General features: G+C 46.8%; 2 non-coding genes across 2 annotated transcripts; both read left to right on the plus strand.

Annotated features, from left to right (window-relative positions):
- The first annotated feature begins 14,176 nt into the window (after window positions 1–14,176).
- On the plus strand, window positions 14,177–14,248 carry trnaa-cgc (transfer RNA alanine (anticodon CGC)). Its single transcript has one exon. It is a non-coding gene; the product is annotated as a tRNA-Ala (tRNA).
- Window positions 14,249–17,199: 2,951 nt separating this feature from the next.
- trnaa-cgc (transfer RNA alanine (anticodon CGC)) lies at window positions 17,200–17,271 on the plus strand. The gene has a single exon. It is a non-coding gene; the product is annotated as a tRNA-Ala (tRNA).
- The last annotated feature ends 2,267 nt before the right edge of the window (window positions 17,272–19,538 follow it).

Below are 19,538 nucleotides of genomic sequence, written 5' to 3' on the forward strand. Positions count from 1 at the left end.
CCATTAAACCTGGCCTTGCATACATTTTTCCTTTCATATATAACATTTGAACCCTCTCCAAGTCTCTCCCATCTAAATCCATCTGCACCCTCTCTCCATCTTGCGTTCATCCAGCCTCCCCTGAAGTGCACCCCTGCTGTTCAACTCGACCACTCCGAGTGTTAACGAATTCCACATTCCCCCCACTCTCTGGGTAAAGAGGTTTCCCCCAATTTGCCTTATTGGGAATATTAGTGATTGCCTCATGGTCATGGCACCTCGCGTTTTCTACGTCTTTTCACATTTAAACAACCTTAAAGACCTCAATCAGCTCAATCCTCAGCCTTCTCTCTTCTAGGGGGAGGAGCTGGTAGCCGATAGCTTTACATTATGGGACTTGTTTGGGTAAAGACTGGGGCGAGGGCTGACAGATGCTGGGGGGGCAGGGACATGCTGGGTGTTCAGGTTCACAAGATATTGCAAATCAACACCTCAAGTTGAGAGCAAAGCCAAGACTAATAGAAAACTGAATGCAGGGCAGGATGTAGAGAGGTGAATTCTCGAGATGTGATGGTGAACCCATATAAACCATTAATAATAGCTCCAATGGAGTGCTATGTGCAGTTTCATTGGAATAATGTTGTTGGAACAGAGAGAGAGAGTAGGTCTTGGCCTGCGATGAGGAAACAGCAGTATGAAGGTAGAGGTCGACAAAATGAAAGCATTTTATTTTGCATGGCCATTTGTGAGAGGTGTTGCAAACCATTGAGGGACAAGGGTGAGTAGGTGAAACAAAGAGATTCTTTCGATTGATGTTCTTTCCAGGGGATACTTGTCTTGATGAGGTGAGATATGGGATATAAGAGCAGGGAGGCTATGTTGGAAATGGATGAAACACTCGTGAGGACACAACCGGGATACTGCGCGCAGCTCTGGTCACCAGCACTAAAGGGAAGTTTTAACTGTGCTGGGGAGAGTATGGAGGAAATTTAACAGGATGTTGTCTGGACTGAAGGTTATTATTTATGACAGAATATTCCATAGGCTCTGGCTCTAGTCTTTGGGACAGAGGAGGCTGAATGGAAACCTAATCTGCATTGTATACAATGATGAGGGACCCAAATAGAGGGTCTGGATAGGAAACCCCTAGGCTCCCCTTGGATGAGGGAATGGGGGGGTGAAGGTTGGCGGGGGGTAGTGGGGTGGTGGGCAGGGGCATTGATATAGGGTAATGGGTAGAAGGCTAAGAGGAAATTCAAGGGGATTTTTTTTTAAGATAGTTGGAATCTGGAACTCTCAGCCTCCAAAGCCGTAGAGGCAGAATACCTCACAACATTAGAAACAAATACTTGTATGTGAGCTTCTAGTGTCATCGGCTACAAGGATAGGGGGAGGAGCTGGACAGTGGGATAATGTTGTCTGGGCCAATCCAAGCTGTAACATCCTACCAGTGTATGATTGGATGAAGTGACTGAGGCCGTGAAACAAGGAGGGGCACAAGGAAGTCCACTTTTCCGTTTATTTAAAGGCAGGTGACATGCTGAAATTTATACTGAGTGTTACAAGGTTGTGGATTACACCAGAGGAATTATTGACTGTAGGCTGGACAATGTGTTTATTAAAAAAAACGATCATTTCTCGTTCATGGGATGTGGGCGTCGCTGGGTGGGTCAGCATTTATTTCCCATCCCTAACTGCCCTTGTTCAGAGGGCACTTAAGAGTCGGTCAGATTGATGTGGGGCTGGAGTCACATGTAGGCCAGAGCAGGCAAGGGCGGCAGATTGTCTTCCCTAAAGGGCATTAGCGAACCAGATAGGTTGATGGTATCGTGGTCGTCATCAGACTTTCAATCCCCCTTAGTACACCGACCAGATCAGTGACTGTAAAGCTCCCGGGAGCTGAGTGAAGGAATTTGGGATGAGCACAGGCACTTGAGATTGTCCCTCTGCCTGATTGAAGGATGAAGGCCCACACGAATTCGTTAGACTCCAACCGCCTGTGTTCCTGTTGTCATCCATGTGAACTGAAGATTCACTGAGTAATGAGTTACACAGAAATTACAACACAGCCAAGCCTTTCCGCACAACAAGTTGTGGTTCATGTTTTTTTTCCTCTCTCCTCTCTACATACTTTGACTTCCCCTAAGGGTGTTACTTAACAGACCCATGCTAGCAATTTAAGACAATGATCAGGCAATGGAGTAGGTTTGTGTGGGGTGGTGTGGGTGAGGGGATTTTTTAGCATTAGACAGATGGTTACCAGTGTCTTCACAAAGAGGAAACCAATAACCAACTGACGCGAGGAGCGAATAACAAAGTGTGTGGAAATGGCCAGTGAGTGAGCTGGTGAGTGGAGGTGGGGGGGTGGGGGGTGGAGTGGGGGTGGTGGGGGGAGGGGCAGGAGGGGTGGGAAGGGGAGGGGAGGGGTGGGGGTTGGGGGGAGACCTTCCAGAGAAAGGGTAGAGGAGGGACAAGCCGAATGGAGAAAGAGAAGGAGGTTATGAGTGAAGCTCTTTCACAGATAGGGCCCAGGGGCATTAAGATGGATTGGGAAAGGTGATGGGAATGGGACTAAGGGGAAATTCCTTCGGAGAGAGGATGCAGGAGTCGGATATGGGAGAACGCGCCATGCAATAGGACTTTGGGAAGAATTTATTCAGGGCAATGACCTAATGAATAGGAACAGGAGTAGGCCATTCGGCCCATCTAGTCTGCTGATCTGAATGTGGCCTTAACCCCACTTCCCTGCCCATTCCTCAGAACTCTCGACTCCCTTGTCAAGCAAGATATTCTTCCCAGCTCCGCCTTAAATATATTTACTGACCCAACCTGCACTGCTCTCTGGGGGAGAGAATTCCACACTCTGACGACCCTCTGAGAGAAGAAATTCCTCCTCATCGCCATCTTAAATGGGAGACCCCTCTTTTCCTGAAACTTCCCTCCTTAGTTCTATGTTCCCACACGAGGGGGGACATCCTCTCAGCATTCACCATGTCAAGCCTTAATCAGTATCTCACATATTCCCATTTGAACACCACTCATTCTTCCAAACTCCAATGGGTGTAGGCCCAACCTACTCAACTTTTCCTCATGAGGCAAATCCCTACAACCCCCAAGCGTGGGAGGCTTCGATCTGTGGCCTGAGTTCAAAGTTCAGTTAATCAAATGGCCTTCTGGATTTGAGCACGTAAGCCTGGTTGATGCTTCCAGGGCAGTACTGAGGGAGTGCTGCTGTGTCAGAGGTGCCTTCTTTCACCAGGGACATTAAATTGAGACCCTGTATGCTCTCTTGTATACACTGCAGAATAGGCAATCTGACCATGTAGGAGAGCAGAAAAGACCCCCCTCAACTTGGCGTCCTTTTGAACCGCAATAGTGTGGGCCGTGTGGCAAGTCACTTGCACACAGCAAGATCCCACAAACAGCAACATGGCGACGACGAAATATCCTGCTTTGGTGATGTCACTGAATGGGTATTGGCCAGAGGAGAACTCTCCTGCTCCCCATTGTAAAAGTGTAGCGGGCATTTTGATAGATCATTTTTTTATTCCCCAAGGGCAGAGTACAAAAGGAGGAATGTGTTGCTCCAGCTGTGCAGGGCCTTAATGGGGCCTCATCTGGAGTACCATAGAAAAGTTATGGCTCTACTCCTGCTGCAAATTCATGTGTTCCACACTGTAAGAACCATAGAACACTACAGCACAGAAAACAGGCCATTCAGCCCTTCTAGTCTGTGCCAAAATATTATTCCGCTAATCCCATTGACCTGCACCCAGTCCATAACCTTCCAGACCTCTCCCATCCATGTATCTATCCAATTTATTCTTAAAACTTAAGAGTGAGCCCGCATTTACCATGTCAGATGGTAGCTCGTTCCACACTCTCACCACTCTCTGAGTGAAGAAGTTCCCCCTAATGTTCCCCCTAAACCTTTCCCCTTTCACCCTAAAGCCATGTCCTCTCGTGTTTATCTCTCCTAATCTAAGTGGAAAGAGCCTACTCGCATTTACTCTGTCTATACCCCTCACAATTTTGTAAACTTCTATCAAATCTCCCCTCATCCTTCTACGCTCCAAGGAAAAAAGTCCTAACCTGTTTAATCTTTCCCTGTAACTCAACTCCTTAAGACCCGGCAACATCCTAGTAAATCTTCTCTGCACTCTTTCAATCTTACTGATATCCTTCCCGTAGTTAGGCGACCAGAACTGCACACAATACTCCAAAGTTGGCCTCACCAATGTCTTATACAACCTCACCATAACATCCCAACTCCTATACTCAATACTTTGATTTATGAAGGCCAGTATGCCAAAAGCTTTTAAATGAAGACTTAAGACAGTGCATCTTTGGCAGGGGGCAGTGGGTGGAATGAGGGGGTGGCGGGGGATGATGGGGGAGTGAAGGTGATGGCACAGTTATATTGTCACCGGGCTGGCATTGCAGAGATCCAGGCTAATGCTGTGGGGATGGAAAGCAAGTTTAAACCCCACCAGGACGGAGGGTAGAATTTCAGCCCAATAAAAACATCTGTAGTTACAAGTCTGATTGACCATTTGGTTCTCTAAAGCCCTTTAGGGAAAGAAATACACATCCAACCCTACCCACCACGCCTCCACCACTGCTTATGTGACTCCAGATCCACAGCAATGCAATTGGCTCTGAAATGGCTGAGCAAGCCATTCAGTTCTCAATGGTAATTGACGCTTACCTAGCCTGGCAACGCCCACATTGAATGAATAAATAATAATAAAATAACTCTTGGCACTGGAGTGACTCTCAGAGAGCGGGAATGGGATTCGACCTCCATGTCTTTTGACTCAATGGCCCGAATGCCAGAAGCTGAGTCGCAGCTGACTCCTGCTAGCACTAGGAGGCGCTCTGAATGATTCCAAGGGTTAGTGGGAGTTGAACATGGAACTTTATAAGGTTATTGAAGGCGGTAGGTGGAATTCTGCATGAGTTTCTGCACTTTCATTCATAAATGAAACTTACAGAATACTGAAAGGCCTGGATAGAGTGGACGTGGGGAAGATGTTTCCGTTAGTAGGAGAGACTAGGACCCGAGGGCACAGCCTCAGAGTAAAGGGAAGACCTTTTAGGACAGAGATGAGGAGAAACTTCTTTAGCCAGAGAGTGGTGAATCTATGGAATTCATTGCCACAGAAGGCTGTGGAGGCCAGGTCATTGAGTGTATTTAAGACTGAGATAGATAGGTTCTTGATTGGTAAGGGGATCAAAGGTTACAGGGAGAAGGCAGGAGAATGGGGTTGAGAATCTTATCAGTCATGATTGAATGGCAGAGCAGACTCGATGGGCCGAATGGCCTAATTTCTGCTCCTATGTCTTATGGTCTTATAATAATCATGCTTTGAAGGAAGGGAGGAGATGGCAGGAGGAGGTGTGGGGGCTGGTGGATGGAGTTGAAAGATTTGGTAGAACAGGAGGACATTAGTTCCAAGTTCCAAGGGATATGGATCCAAGTTCATAACACATTAAAACCGATCTTCAGGTCCATGGGGCCATGCATAAAACCCATTCAATAACAGGCGGCATAACAAGGTGTGTCGATTCTGAAATTGGAGATGCAACGGAGAATCTATGTCAAACATGAGTAAGGTCACAGCTGAATGATGTGTGCACCCTTGGGATCAGCTCCATAGGCAACGTGTTCCAGAGCCACAGCAGATTCACTGGGATGCTGCCTGGCATAATGGTATACAGAGATCAAAGGTGGACTTTAAAACAAAGAGACTGCTTCAGCTTGAAAAAAAACAAAGAGGGACTCGGAGCTGATTTCAAAAAAGTGTTAACAATAAATTTATATGATGAATAGTTAAAGTGTAATTCCCTTGGAGGATGGGGGAGTCCAGGACAAGAGGGAATAACATTAATATTCGAGCCAAGCCGTTCATGGGAAATGTGAGGAAGCACTTGTACACATAAAGGGGATTTGAAACTTGGAACTCCCAATAGATAGCTTTTGAGGTTGTGTCAATGTGTATGTGTGTGTGCGTGTGTCTGTCTGTGTCTGTGTGTTGGTGATTTGTGAGTGAGTGTTGTTGTGCTTGTGTGTGAGAGAGTGTGTGACTGGGTGTGAATATGTTCATTTGTGAATAAGTGCGTGTGTGAGATGGTCTGTGTGATTCTGTTTGTGAGTGTATGGGAGAGGCTCTGTGTGTGTGTGTGTTTGTGTATGTGAGTCCATAAGTCTGTGTGAGTCTGTGTGTGTGACAATGTTTGACTGTCCACGTGGCTGTGTGCGTGACTGTGCTTCTGACTGAGTACGTGACTGTGTGACTGTGTGTGTGAATGTGTGTGTGTGTGACTGTGTGTGTATGTGAGTCTATGTGAGACTGTGTGTGAGAGAGTGTGTGACTGTACGTGTGACTGTGCTTGTGACTGTCCTGTGTGTGACCCTGTGTGCGTGTGTGTGGCTGTGTGTGTGATTGTGTGTGAGAGGAAATGTGTGTGTGTGTGAGTGAGTCTGTGTGTGACTCTGTGTGACCGTGTGTGTGAGCGTGTGAGTGTGTGTGAGTGTCTGTGTGTGTGTGCGTGTGGCTGTGTGTGTGATTGTGTGTGAGAGGAAGTGTGTGTGTGAGTGAGTGTGTATGCCTCTGTGTGACCATGTGTGTGAGTTGAGCATGTGTGTGTGTGACAGTGTGTGTGTGAGAGAGTTTGTGTGCGTGTGTCTGTGTGAGTGTGTGTGTGTGACTGTGTGTGTGTGATTGTGTGTGAGTGTGTGTATGTGTGTGTGTGTGTGACTGTGTGTGTGCGTGTGTGTGTGTGACTGTGTGTGAGAGAGAGAGAATGTGTGTTTCTGTGTGTGCGACTGTGTGTGAGAGGAAGTGTGTGTGTGTGAGTGAGCATGTTTGTCTCTGTGTGACCATGAGTGTGAGTTGAGTGTGTGTGTGAGAGAGTTTGTGTGTCTGTGTGTGTGTGTGACTGTGTGTGTGTGAGAGACTGTGTGTCTGTGATTGTGTGTGTGTGTGTGAGAGTGTGTGTGTGTATGTGTGTTTGTGTGACTGTGTGTGTGTGTGTGACTGTGTGTGAGCGTGTGTGTGGGTCTGATTTGAACATATCAAACCAGATTAATAGATTTTTGTTAGACAAGATTTCAGGGATCACAAATTATTAAATTACAGCACAGCTATAAAGAGCATGATCGATGGGCTGAATGGCCCCTTCCTATCCCTATGCTCCTCAAGTTAGGAAAGACAGTAAATGGGAAAAAGGTAGCATCCAATCATGAGGGACCTAGAACAAAGAGATACAGGAACGGGATTCAGTGTGAGATTTCAGAGAGACTGGGGTGTTGCAGTTCGCTAAGGGAGTCCGAGTTGCTGCGGCAGTGCACAATGTTAACATTCAATTGTTATTGTGTAGCTTCGGATTGTGATGCTGGAGTGTCCAATTCTCCTTCCATCACATGGCTGATCAGGAATCTCTCCCGCTCTTAGCGCCTGCCATTAGCGGCTGTTGGGTGGATCTACACGTTGATGTACAGGTTATCGTCATTAGTAACACGCCTTCCTGTCCATCATGTTCTGGGTAGGGAACTGGATACCAACCACCTGTCTCAGAATAAGGAAGGCGAGCCACCGCCCCACAAGAGCCCCACATAGGCAGGAGAGGGACACTGTAATTAGACAAAGTGTTGTGAGGCTGTACACCGTGTGTAAGGGGCTGCAGGAGAGCCCCTGGGAGCATGTAGGGACCGGCCAGGCAGATGTTTGAACGGGGAGAGGTTATGATGGGACATGGGAGCAGTACCGGCCCATTGGAATAGGACCACAGCTTGTATGGAGGACGAATGACTACTTAGGCCGGGAAACCAGTTTCAGTCTCGCCATGCCTGTCTCATTGTGCTAGCGGTTAGGAGCGAGACAACGGCAGCCGGCTCCACAATTGTAAAAAGAACGGGAAATGGCCGGGGGGGCGGGTCTGGGCCGATGGAGGAGTGGGCAGTTGATGAAACTCTACAATATGGAGGACAAATACACGTTAACACATAGCTGGAGTACAACTCGGGCAGAATAGGATGCTGTCTGCTATGAGGAAACACCAACATGGAGAAAGTGGTGGAAAAGTTGGGGCTTTTGAGAAGAAAATCTAAAATGATGGTTTGACGGAAATGCTAAAACAAGAAACATTGAGAGAAGGAGTTGGAGAGACGGAAATAGATTCCTTCCGAAAGCTGAAAACCGTCAGGGCTGTTTTATCTGAGCTTGACACGTTTCCAGTAATCCTGCTTTTGTGTGTTAGGAGTGAAGGGACAATGATTGAAAATGATGATCCAGGGTAATGTTCGGGTCTTATTTTTTAACAGGCAGTGTGCGATGAAGACAAAAACGTTTTTATTAGTGGTGGAAAGTGAATCAACCAGCTCTCAGAAGAGGGGAGTAGATGAACCCTTGAAGGAAGGAACCACACAGACCTTGCAAACGGCAAGCGAGGGGGTCAGGGGAGGAGGAATACACTCTTAGTGGCGGGGCGCAGAAGAGATGGGGCGAATGGTCAACAGGAGAGTAGGATAGGAGTCAAGGGAGAGTTTCTTTAAGGAGAGATCACAGGTGGGGATTGACCGAAGGAGGAAGGGGCGAGGGCAGTGGGATGAAGGGAAAAGGGTTTTGACTTTTGCCCTCATAATGTGAGCACAGGGGAGATGGCCCGAATGGGGAATTGGATTGAGGCCAATTGGGGAACTGTTTCAGAGACGGGGCACTCCCTGGATCACTCATTCCGCTACATGAAAACTCAATGAATTTTAGTTAAACATCTTTCTTCGGCGGAATAACGGGCGAAACAGTAAACAACTGCGCAAAGGTTCGCATTTTGAAATCTATATACGTGTTTTTGTGTTAAATAATCCAATTGAACGCCCGTAGAAGGATAGCTGTGTGGCCTATGGGTGTGTTAGTTGGGGACACTTAAGGGACAGAGGAGAAAACCTCGCATTAGCCACGAATATCTCTGCATATCGCGTTGAGAAAGTGTTGAGATCTCAGGACAAGGGCAGGCAACATCCCCGTGCATTTATACAGCGCCTATCCCTTTGATAAATGTCGTAAGGCCAGTCAAAGGCAGATAACTAGACCAATAACAACGAACACTGAGACCAGGATCTCTAACTGATCAAAAGAGGAGATTTTGAAGGCGCCGTTTCAAGGAGGTGGAGAGGTGTTTGGGGCTTAGTCAGCGGATTCCAGAGGGTGAGCCCAAGTGGACGAGCGAACCGACACTAGTATAGGGGAAGGGGAAGAAAAACAGATCTTAGAGGGTTGTGTTAGCTGGAAGTCTTCAGAGGCGAACAGGAGGGTTAGAATTGTCGGGGCTGGAGGAGGTTACAGAGATAGGGAGGGAGGGGGCGAAGGGCTGATGGAGAGATTTGAGCAGGATGATGAAAATTGTGGGGGTTGGAGGAGGTAACAGAGGCAGAGAAGCTGCGGGCAGCCTTGGAGTTGAAACGGAGGAACGAGGGTTTTAAAATCGAGGTGCAGGGCAGAGGCAGCATAGACGAATTTTTGGAGGCTCCAATATCAGGAACCGACCAGGGGAAAGCCTGGACACCTGGGATAGAAAAAGCAGAGTAAAGATCTCTGAAGTTCTTATTTAAAAGACACACAACATTGGTGTTTGAGGTACCTTAGAAGCAGTCGTTCGAATTTAGCTGCAGCTTCCTCATTCTAACCACTTCAATAGAGTTTAAGGATAAAGAAACCTTTCCTTTTTTTTAATGAACCCCACGTTTCGCTACCAACCACAGAAATAAAGGGGCACTTACCATTGGTCAGCAGAATTGAGACGGATACCATCTGGAGAATGGATTTCAGGTGCCAGACAGGCATCTTGCAGCAATGCTCTGCTCGGCCTATTCCTTTGACCGAGACCGGGGCTAAATATAAAAGGGCCCAGACCGTGCCAGAATGGATTGGTTACTGATCATGACGTGATGGGTAAGATCACTGTTCTTTTTTTAGAGAAGAAGGAAGGTTCTTGGTACTGCTGAGGGAGTAAAGTTGTGAAAAATATGGTTTCCTCGTGTGAACTTCTGCAGAGTGAGTGCTGGAGGTACCAGTCCTTTTCTGAGCTCCATTTGCAGAGAGGTTGCTCTGTCTAAGTGAGGCTGGAGGGAGTGCAGCCTCTGGAAGCTACCAGTCCCGTAGAGGAGCGCCTTCCACCGCTGGCTGCCGCTGTTGGAGATTGTAACACCTTTTGCAATCTTTCAAACTGATGATTCTCCCCCCACTTTTCACACCCGGGTCAAGCGCCAGCTGAACTGAAGGTGCTACCGATTTCCTGGTCGCCATTTCTGACCAGAATCCTGGTGCTAATTCTCATTGGCCCTGGTAAACATTTAACTCACAACCAACGTCACGAACACAGGTTATCAATTCAACATCATATTGCTCGTTGTTTTCTGCTTTAAAGTTGTGGGGGTGGGGGTGGCCTGCTTTGAAAATGGAAATTCTAATAACAAAAAGACTTGCATTGGCATAGCGCCTGTCACGCTCACTTTGACTTCTCAATTGATGCCTTATAGCCTACTTGCAACGCAGTCTCTGTTCTAATGAGGGAAATGCGGAGCAAATTTATGCACAGCAAGCTCCCAGGAAACAGCAATCGGATCATCTCTGGGAGGTAGTCGTGTCGTCTTCATGTCACTCGGGTGATGGTCCAGAAATCCAGGTTCAAGCCCTCGGGAAAAGGGTTCGAATCCTAGTACGGCCGCTGGTGGAATTGGAGTTCAGTTAATAAATGTGGAATGGGAAGTTGTTGACAGTGATGGTGACCATGGTAACTAGGACGGAATGCTTTTTTTAAAAAATATGATTCATTCTCATCTTCCTTCCATCATAAGGTCAGAAGTGGGGATGTTCGCTGATGATTGCACAATGTTCAGCACCATTTGCGACTCGTCAGATACTGAAGCAGCCCATCTCTAAATGCAGCAAGACCTGGACAATATCCAGGCTTGGGCTGACAAGTGACGAGTAACATTCACGCCACACAAGTGCCAGGCAATGACCATCTCCAACAGACAGAGAATCCAACAATCGCTCCTTGATGTTCAATGGCATTACCATCACTGAATCCCCACTATCAACATCCTGGGAGTTACCATTGACCAGAAACTGAAGTGGTCTAGCCATATAAATACTGTGGCTACAATAGCAGGTCAGGTGCTGGGAATTCTGCGGTGAGTAACTCACCTCCTGACTCCCCAAAGCCTGTCCACCATCTATAAGGCACAACTCAGGAGTGTGATGGGATACTCTCCACTTGCCTGGATGAGTGCAGGTCCCACAACACTCGAGAAGCTCGACACCATCCAGGACAAAGCAGCCCCACTTGATTGGCTCCCCATCCACAAACATTCACTCCCTCCACCACCAACGCACAGTAGCTGCAGTGTGTGTAGCATCTTCAAGATGCACTGCAGGAATTCACCAAGGCTCCTTAGACAGCACCTTCCAAACCCATGACCGTTACCATATAGAAGGACAAGGAAAGCAGACACATAGGAACACCAGCACCTGGAAATTCCTCTCCAAGCCACTCACCATCCTGACTTGGAAACATGTTGGCTGTTTTTTCACTGTAACTGGGTCAAAATCCTGGAACTCCCTTCCTAACAGCGCTGTGGGTGTACCGACACCACAGGGACAAAATCTTGGAATTCCCTTCCTAACCCACTTGTATCTGGCTGATTCTTAATTTCGCTCTGAAATGGACTAGCAAGCCGCTCAGTTCAAGGACAAATAGGGATAGGCTCCTGTCACAACCCATTAAAGAGTAAAATTAAAGACCAGGTAACCAGTTGTGTGATGTTGTCAGTGGGATTTTTTTTTGCAGGAACTGGATGGGACTCCCAGGCTCTCCCTCGACAGTGTGCCATGGGATCTTGTACAAGAAGACAATCAGACAGCTGGGGCCTATGAATTAACGTCTCATCCATAAAGCAGCACCGCCAACGATGCAGCACTCCCTCAGACAAGACGCCAACGCTTCCCCCATCACTGCTCCAATTCTGCTGAAGCTTCGCTTTACCTCGCCAAGGCCACGAGTTTCCTTTTTTTAATGCACGGTGCGGAGACATGAAAACAACAGCAGCAAGAATTTGAACACTTCTTAGTGGAAACGGCCAGTTCCGCCCCCGCTTTGTGGCTTATGCTGCCAAGCCGGGGAATGCAGATGTCAGTGACCCTCCAGGGAGGGCGCTGTTGAGCTGCTCCGAGAACCGTGGAACTCATCCTACCAATAAACCCGCCTCCTGTTCCCTGGGTCCTGTTCCCACTAAATTGCTGACCACCCAACCTCCCATCCTGGCTCCCGGGTCAGTCCATATTGTTCACGGTTCTCTCCTGAGGCACCATCCTCCGTTTCAAACTGGTTTAGCAATGTTACTTCTCAAACAAAATGTAGAGAAATGCAAGACACCGCCCCCATCTCCAATCTCCCTCTCCTTTCCAAATCCCTTGAATGTGTTGCCGCCTTCAAAACATTTTCCCACCATTCCCGGAGCTCCATGTTTCAAATTCTCCACGTGGGATGCCGGCCTTGTTATCCAATAGAAACGAGATCATAGGAAATTCACCAGCGACTTCATACGTGGCAGTGACAAGGGTAAACGGTGCACAATTACTTTTATCACTGGGAAATGGCAGATACATGGATGTCCTTCACAGAACAAGCACTTAACGGCAGAAATAAAAAAATAATAAATATTTCTGGATAAATCTCAGCAGGTCCAGCAGCATCTGTGGAGAGACAAACAGAGTCAAGGTTTCACCTTCAATATAACGCTTCTTCTGAAATGGGGAGCGGTGGAATGTGCTGGAGATTCGGCTGTTGAACGCAAGGTGAGGGGGAAGGTGGTGCAAAGGAAAAAAGGGTCATGGATTAGTTAGAGGTTTGGGGAGATTAAATTACAAAGATGCCATGGAACAAATGGGAAAGAGAGGGTGAATGGTAAAAGTAAAGGACCAAAGCATTGGTCCAGAGCAGGTGTTAATAGCAGATTAAAGGTCATCGCTGTCTGATAGCTAAATAGCAGAATGTGTTAACTGGAGAATAAAGGTCAGTGCTGCCTGAAAGCAAAACATGAGCAAATGATATAGACTGAAAATCGGGGAAAATAATGCAAATAGAGGACAGAGTTCATGGTCTGAAGATGTTGAATTCAGTTTTGAGTCCATAAGCCTGGAAGACGCCAAATTGGGAGATGTGGCTCTTTTCCCACAGCTTTGTTGAGCTTCACTGGAACATTGCATCAGGCCGAGGACTGAAATGAGAGCAAGATGCTAGACTGGAATAGCAACCGGAGCGGGGCCTTGTTTGTGGACTAAGCAGAGATGTTCTACAAAGTGGTCACCCAGCCTATGTTGAGTCTTCCCACAGTAGAGGAGTCCACACTGTCAGCAGCGAATGTAATGGACTAATTTTCTATTTCATTTCTTCTTTCATGGGGTGTGGGTGTCACTGTCACGATGTGCCTTTATTACCCGTCCCTAATTGCCCTTGAACTGAGTGACCTGCTGGCCCCTTTCAGAGGGCAGTTCAGAGTCAACCACATACCTACGTGTGGAAAGTCAAACGCAAGGCAGGCCTGATAAGGATGAAGGTTTTCCTTCCCTGTTGGGTGTTAGTGAACCAGATGGGTTTTTACTCAAATCCATGGCGGTTTCATGGTCACCGTTACTGGGAGACGAGTTTGCAATTCCACATATTGGGACCTAAATTTCGACTTGAATCCGTGTCCCCAGTGGATGAGCCCGAGGCTCAACCATCCAAATACAACCAGATTACAACTGTTACCATTTGTGAGAGGAAGAGGAAGCAGTAAATAGTTGCTTCACCTGAAATGACTGTTTTTACTTAATTGTAGAAGAGGTTCGGAGGGTGAAATTTCCTGTAACTACACAAAAATAAATATAGCTGGAAAATCTCAGCTGGTCTGACAGTATCTGCGGAGAGGAATACAGTTCACGTTTCCAGTCCATATGACACTTCATCAGAACTGAGTAAAAATAGAAATGAGGTGAAATATAAGCTGGTTGAGGGGGGTGGCACAGGTAGAGCTGGATAGATGGCCAGTGATAGGTGGAGGCAAAGAAGAGATTATCAAATATGTTACAGACAAGAGGAAAAGGTGGTGTTGAAGCATTTGTGCTTCTTTATGTCCAAAATGCAGGCGGATGGGGATGTAGCTCAGTGGTAGAGCGCATGCTTCGCATGTATGAGGTCCCGGGTTCAATCCCCGGTATCTCCATTTCGGCTTTTGAACGCAGCCGTGCACAGTTTCTCACCTTTACACACACAGACATGGTTAACTCGCTTCATATGTGCAGAAAGCGATCATTCGCCAACATCAAAATTCAATGAAGGATGCGCCATCTGTCGGAATAGCTTCAAAATAAAGCTCTTCACATCATCAAAGCAACACCTGTGGTTGTTCATTGAGACATTTGTACCTTCAGTGATTTGTGTGCTTGTTGACTCACGACACTCAGGGTTCAAGCTCTCGTTCAATGCTTTGTGGCTTTGCGGCAGGAAGCATTCGCCCAGAGTAGGTGATAACCGCAGAATAAAGGTGGGCGCTGTCTGAGAGCAAAAAGGCAGAATGTGTTAGCGCTGGAAGGGGCAGCTCATTGGACAGTCCCAAGCCCAATGACAGATAGTTCCATAAGATCCTCGCACTTGTTGTTGGCGGTGAGTTTGGAGACAGGCTAGAATGTTTCAGAATAGGTAATTGATGACTGAAAGGAAGAGTCTGTTTGCCTTGTGTTCATTGACAACTTTTTCATTCAATCCGCCCCGCTATCTAACTTATCCCTCACCTCCTTAGCACCAGCTGTCCTTCTGCCCTTTTATTCAACAGCACAGAGCCCATCACACCCCCATCTCTCTCCTCTCTTCGGAAGACGACGCATATCCGGCTCTGAAAACCACCCGCTTCTCTCTCCACTGTTGCTGTCGGTTCTGATGAGTTTTTCAGCTCTTTCTGTTTTCATTTCAGCTTCCAAGGGCTAAATTGTTATCACCCTCTTTCTGTCCACCAACACTTCTTTCGTCCTACTAGTTCTGAAACGTGTGGTCATGTGCAGTCCAGAAGGGGGATGCAGGAGTTGCTGTCAGTGACTCTCCAGAGAGGGCGCAGTTGAGCTGCTCCGAAATCCGGGGAACTCATCCTGTCCATGAGCCCCGCCTCCTGTTCTCTGGGCTCTGTTTCCACTAAATTGCTGACCACCCAACTTCACATCCTGGCTCCCTGGTCAGTGCATTCTATTATAATATTATTATATATTAGTTTATTATATATATTATATATATATATATAAAATAGATATGTTATTATAATATTGTTCAGTGTACTCATCTGAGCCACTACTTTCCGTTTCAAACCTGTTTAGTCACCTCACTTCTCTAAACAATGTGGAGATAATGAACTCTCTGCACCTGAAATACACCGCTCCCATCTCCAATCTCCCTCTCCTCTCCAAAGTCCCTGAATGTGTTGCCGACTTCAAAACATTTGCCCGTCATTTCACGAGCTTCATGTTTGAAATTCTCCACGTGCGATTCAGCCTTTGATACCCAATCGAAAAGAGGCCATTGCAAATTCACCAGCGACATCATACGTGGCAGAGACAAGGGTAAAGGATGTACAACTATCTTCATAACTTGTAAGTGGCAGATACATGGGAGTTCTTCACAGGACAGGCACTTAAAGGCAGAAATAAAAAGAAAAAAAAAAATTGCTGGGCAATTCTCCGCAGGTCTAGCAGCATTTGTGCGGATAGAAACAGAGTTAATATTTCATCTTCAATATGACGTTTCTTCTGAAATCAGGAGTGGTGGAATGTGGTGGGTTTTCGGTTGTTGGACGCAAGTTGAGGTGGAAGGTTGTCAGGGAAAAGAGGGTCATGGATTGCTTAGAGGTCTGGGGACATTAAGTTACAAAGGAGCCATGGAACAAATGGGAAAGAGAGGGGGAATGGTATGAGTAAAGGAACAAAGCATTGGTGCAGAGCAAGTGTTTATAGCCGATTAAAGGTCAGCGCTGTCTGAAAGCAAAATAGAAGAATGTGGTAATAGGAGAATAAAGGTCAGTGCTGTCTCAAAGCAAAACACGAGATCACGATATAGACTGACAATCGGGGAAAAATAAGAGAAATAGAGGACAGAGTTCATGTTCTGAAGATGTTGAATTCAGTTTTGAGTCCATAAGCCTGGAAGACGCCAAATTGGGAGATGAGGTTATTTTCCCTCAGTTTTGTTGGGCTTGACTCGAACATTGCATCAGGCCGAGGACTGGTATGTGAGCATCAGCGCAAGATGCTGAACCTGAATAGGAACCGGACCTGGGCCATGTTTGTGGACTGAGCAGAGATGTTCTACAAAGTGGTTACACAGCCTGTGTTGAGTCACCCCAAAGTAGAGGAGTCCACACTATCAGCAGCGAATGCAATGGACTAATTTTCTATTTTCTTTGTTCTTTCATAGGTTGTGGGTGTCACTGACAGGGTCAGCATTTGATACCCATCCCTAATTGCCCTTGAACTGAGTGAGTTGCTGGGCTCTTTCAGAGGACAGTTAAGAGTCAACCACATACCTATGTGTGGAAATTCACAAGTAGGGCAGGCCTGATAAGGATGAAGGTTTTCCTTCCCTGTAGGGTGTTAGTGAACCAGATGGGTTTTTACTCAAATCGATGGCGGTTTCATGGTCACCGTGACTGGGAGACGAGTTTTCAATTCCACATATTGGTACCTAAATTTCGACTTGAATCCGTGACCCCAGTGGATGAACCTGGGGCTCAACCATCCTAATACAACCACATTACAACTGTTACCCTTCGTGAGTGGAAGAGGAACTAGTAAATAGTTGCTTCACCTGAAAGGAGATTTGTTAATTAATTGTAGGGTGAAATTGCCTGTAACTACACAAAAATAAAAATAGCTGGAAAATCTCATCAGTTCTGACAGCAGCTGCTAGAGGAATACAGTTCACGTTTCGAGTCCATATGACACTTCATTAGAACTGAGGAAAAATAGAAATGAGGTGAAATATAAGCTGGTTGAGGGGGGTGGCACAGGTTGAGCTGGATGGAGGGACAGTGACAGGTGGAGGCAAAGAAGAGATTGTCAAAGATGTCACAGACAAGAGGACAAAGTGGTGTTGAAGCATTTGTGCTCCTTTATGTGGAGGGTAAGTACCGATGGGGATGTAGCTCAGTGGTAGAGCGCATGCTTCGCATGTATGAAGTCCCGGGTTCAATCCCCGGCATCTCCATTTCGTCTTTTGAAAGCAGCCGTGCACAATTTCTCACCTGTACACACACAGACATGGTCAACTCGCTTCATATGTGCAGAAAGCGATCATTCGCCAACATCCGAATTCAATGAAGGATGCGCCATCTGTCGGAATGGCTTCAAAATCGAACTGTTCACATAATCAAAGCAGCATCTGTGGCTGTTCATTGAGACATTTGTACCTTCAGTATTTTGTGTGCTTGTTGACTCACGACACTCAGGGTTCAAGCTCTCGTTCAATGCTTTGTGGCTTTGCGGCAGGAAGCAGTCGCCCAGAGTAGGTCATAACCGCAGAATAAAGGTGGGCGCTGTCTTAGGGCAAAATAGCAGAATGTGTTAGCGCTGGAAGAGGCAGCTCATTGGACAGTCCCAAACCCAATGACGGAGAGTTCCATCAGCTCCTCGCACTTGTTGTTGTCGGTGAGTTTGGAGACAGGCTAGAATGTTTCAGAATAGGTTATGGGTGAGTGAAAGGAAGAGTCTGTTTGCCTTGTGTTCAATGACAACTTTTTCATTCAATCTGCCCCGCTATCTAACTTATCCCTCACCTCCTTAGGACCAGCTGTCCAAAAGCCCTTTTATTCAACAGCACAGAGCCCATCACACCCCTATATCTCTCTCCTCTCTTCGGAAGAAGACGCATATTCGGCTCCGAAACCCACCCGCTTCTCTCTCCACTGGTGCTGTCGGTTCTGATGAGTTTTTCAGCTCTTTCTGTTTTCATTTCAGCTTCCAATGGCTAAATTGTTATCACCCTCTTTCTGTCCACCAACAATTCTTTAGGCCGATTAGTTCTGAAGCGTGTGGACATGTGCAGTCCAGAAGGGGGATGCAGGAGTTACTGTCAGTGACTCTCCAGGGAGGGCGCTGTTGAGCTGCTCCGAGAACCGCGGAACTCATCCTGTCCATGAGCCCCGCCTTCTGTTCCCGGGGCTCTGTTCCCACTAAATTGCTGACCACCCAACCTCCCAACGTGATCCGAGGTCTGTAAATATTGTTCAAGGTTCACTCCTGAGGCACCGTCTTCCGTTTCAAACCTGTTTAGCCATGTCACTTCTCTAAAAAATGTAGAGATAATGAACTCTCTGCAACTGAAAGACACCGCTCCCATCTCCAATCTCCCTCTCCTCTCCAAAGTCCCTGAATGTGTTGCCGACTTCAACACATTTGCCCGTCATTTCCCGAGCTTCATGTTTGAAATTCTCCATGTGGGATTCAGCCTTTGATACCGAATCGAAAAGAGGCCTTTGCAAATTCACCAGCGACTTCATACGTGGCAGTGACAAGGGTAAATTACCTTTATAACTGGGAAATGGCAGATGCATGGAATTTCTTCACAGAACAGGAAATTAAGGGCTGAAATAAATAGAAAAAAAGTGCTGTAAAAATCTCAGCAGGTCTAGCAGCATCTGTGTGGATAGAAACAGAGTTAACATTTCACCTTCATTCTGACGTTTCTTCTGTAATCAGGAGTGGTGGAATGTGGTGGGTCTTCGGCTGTTGGAAGGAAGGTGAGGAGGAAGGTGGAACAGAAAAAAGAGGGTCATGGATTGATTAGAGGTCTGGGGACATTAAATTACAAAGATGCCATGGAACAAACGGGTAAGAGAGGGGTAATGGTATGAGTAAAGGTACAAAGCATTGGTCCAGAGCAGGTGTTAATAGCAGATTAAAGGTCAGCGCTGTCCGAAAGCAAAATAGCAGAATGTGTTAATAGGAGAATAAAGGTCAGTGCTACCTGAAAGCAAAACAGGAGATCAAGATATAGACTGAAAATCGGGGAAAATAATACAAATAGAATCAGAGTTCATGGTCTGAAGGTGTTGAATTCAGTTTTGAGTCCATAAGGCTGGATGACGCCAAATTGGAAGCTGAGGTTCTTTTCCCAGAGCTTTGCTGGGATTCACTGGAACATTGCATCAGGCCGAGGGCAGAACCGGGGCGGGGCCATGTTTGTGGACTGAGCAGAGATGTTCTACAAAGTGGTCACCCAGCCTGTGTTGAGTCTTCCCAAAGTAGAGGAGTCCACACTCTCAGCAGCGAATGCAATGGACTAATTTTCTATTTCCTTTGTTCTTTCATGGGATGTGGGCATCACTGGCACGATGTGCCTTTGTTACCCGTCCCTAATTGCCCTTGAACTGAGAGAGTTGATGGGCCCTTTCAGAGGGTAGTTAAGAGTCAACAACATACCTATGTGTGGAAAGTCACAAGTAGGGCAGACCTGATAAGGATGAAGGTTTTCCA

The sequence above is a fragment of the Cetorhinus maximus genome, chromosome 38, assembly GCF_964194155.1.
Source record: "Cetorhinus maximus chromosome 38, sCetMax3.hap1.1, whole genome shotgun sequence".
NCBI lineage: Eukaryota > Metazoa > Chordata > Chondrichthyes > Lamniformes > Cetorhinidae > Cetorhinus > Cetorhinus maximus.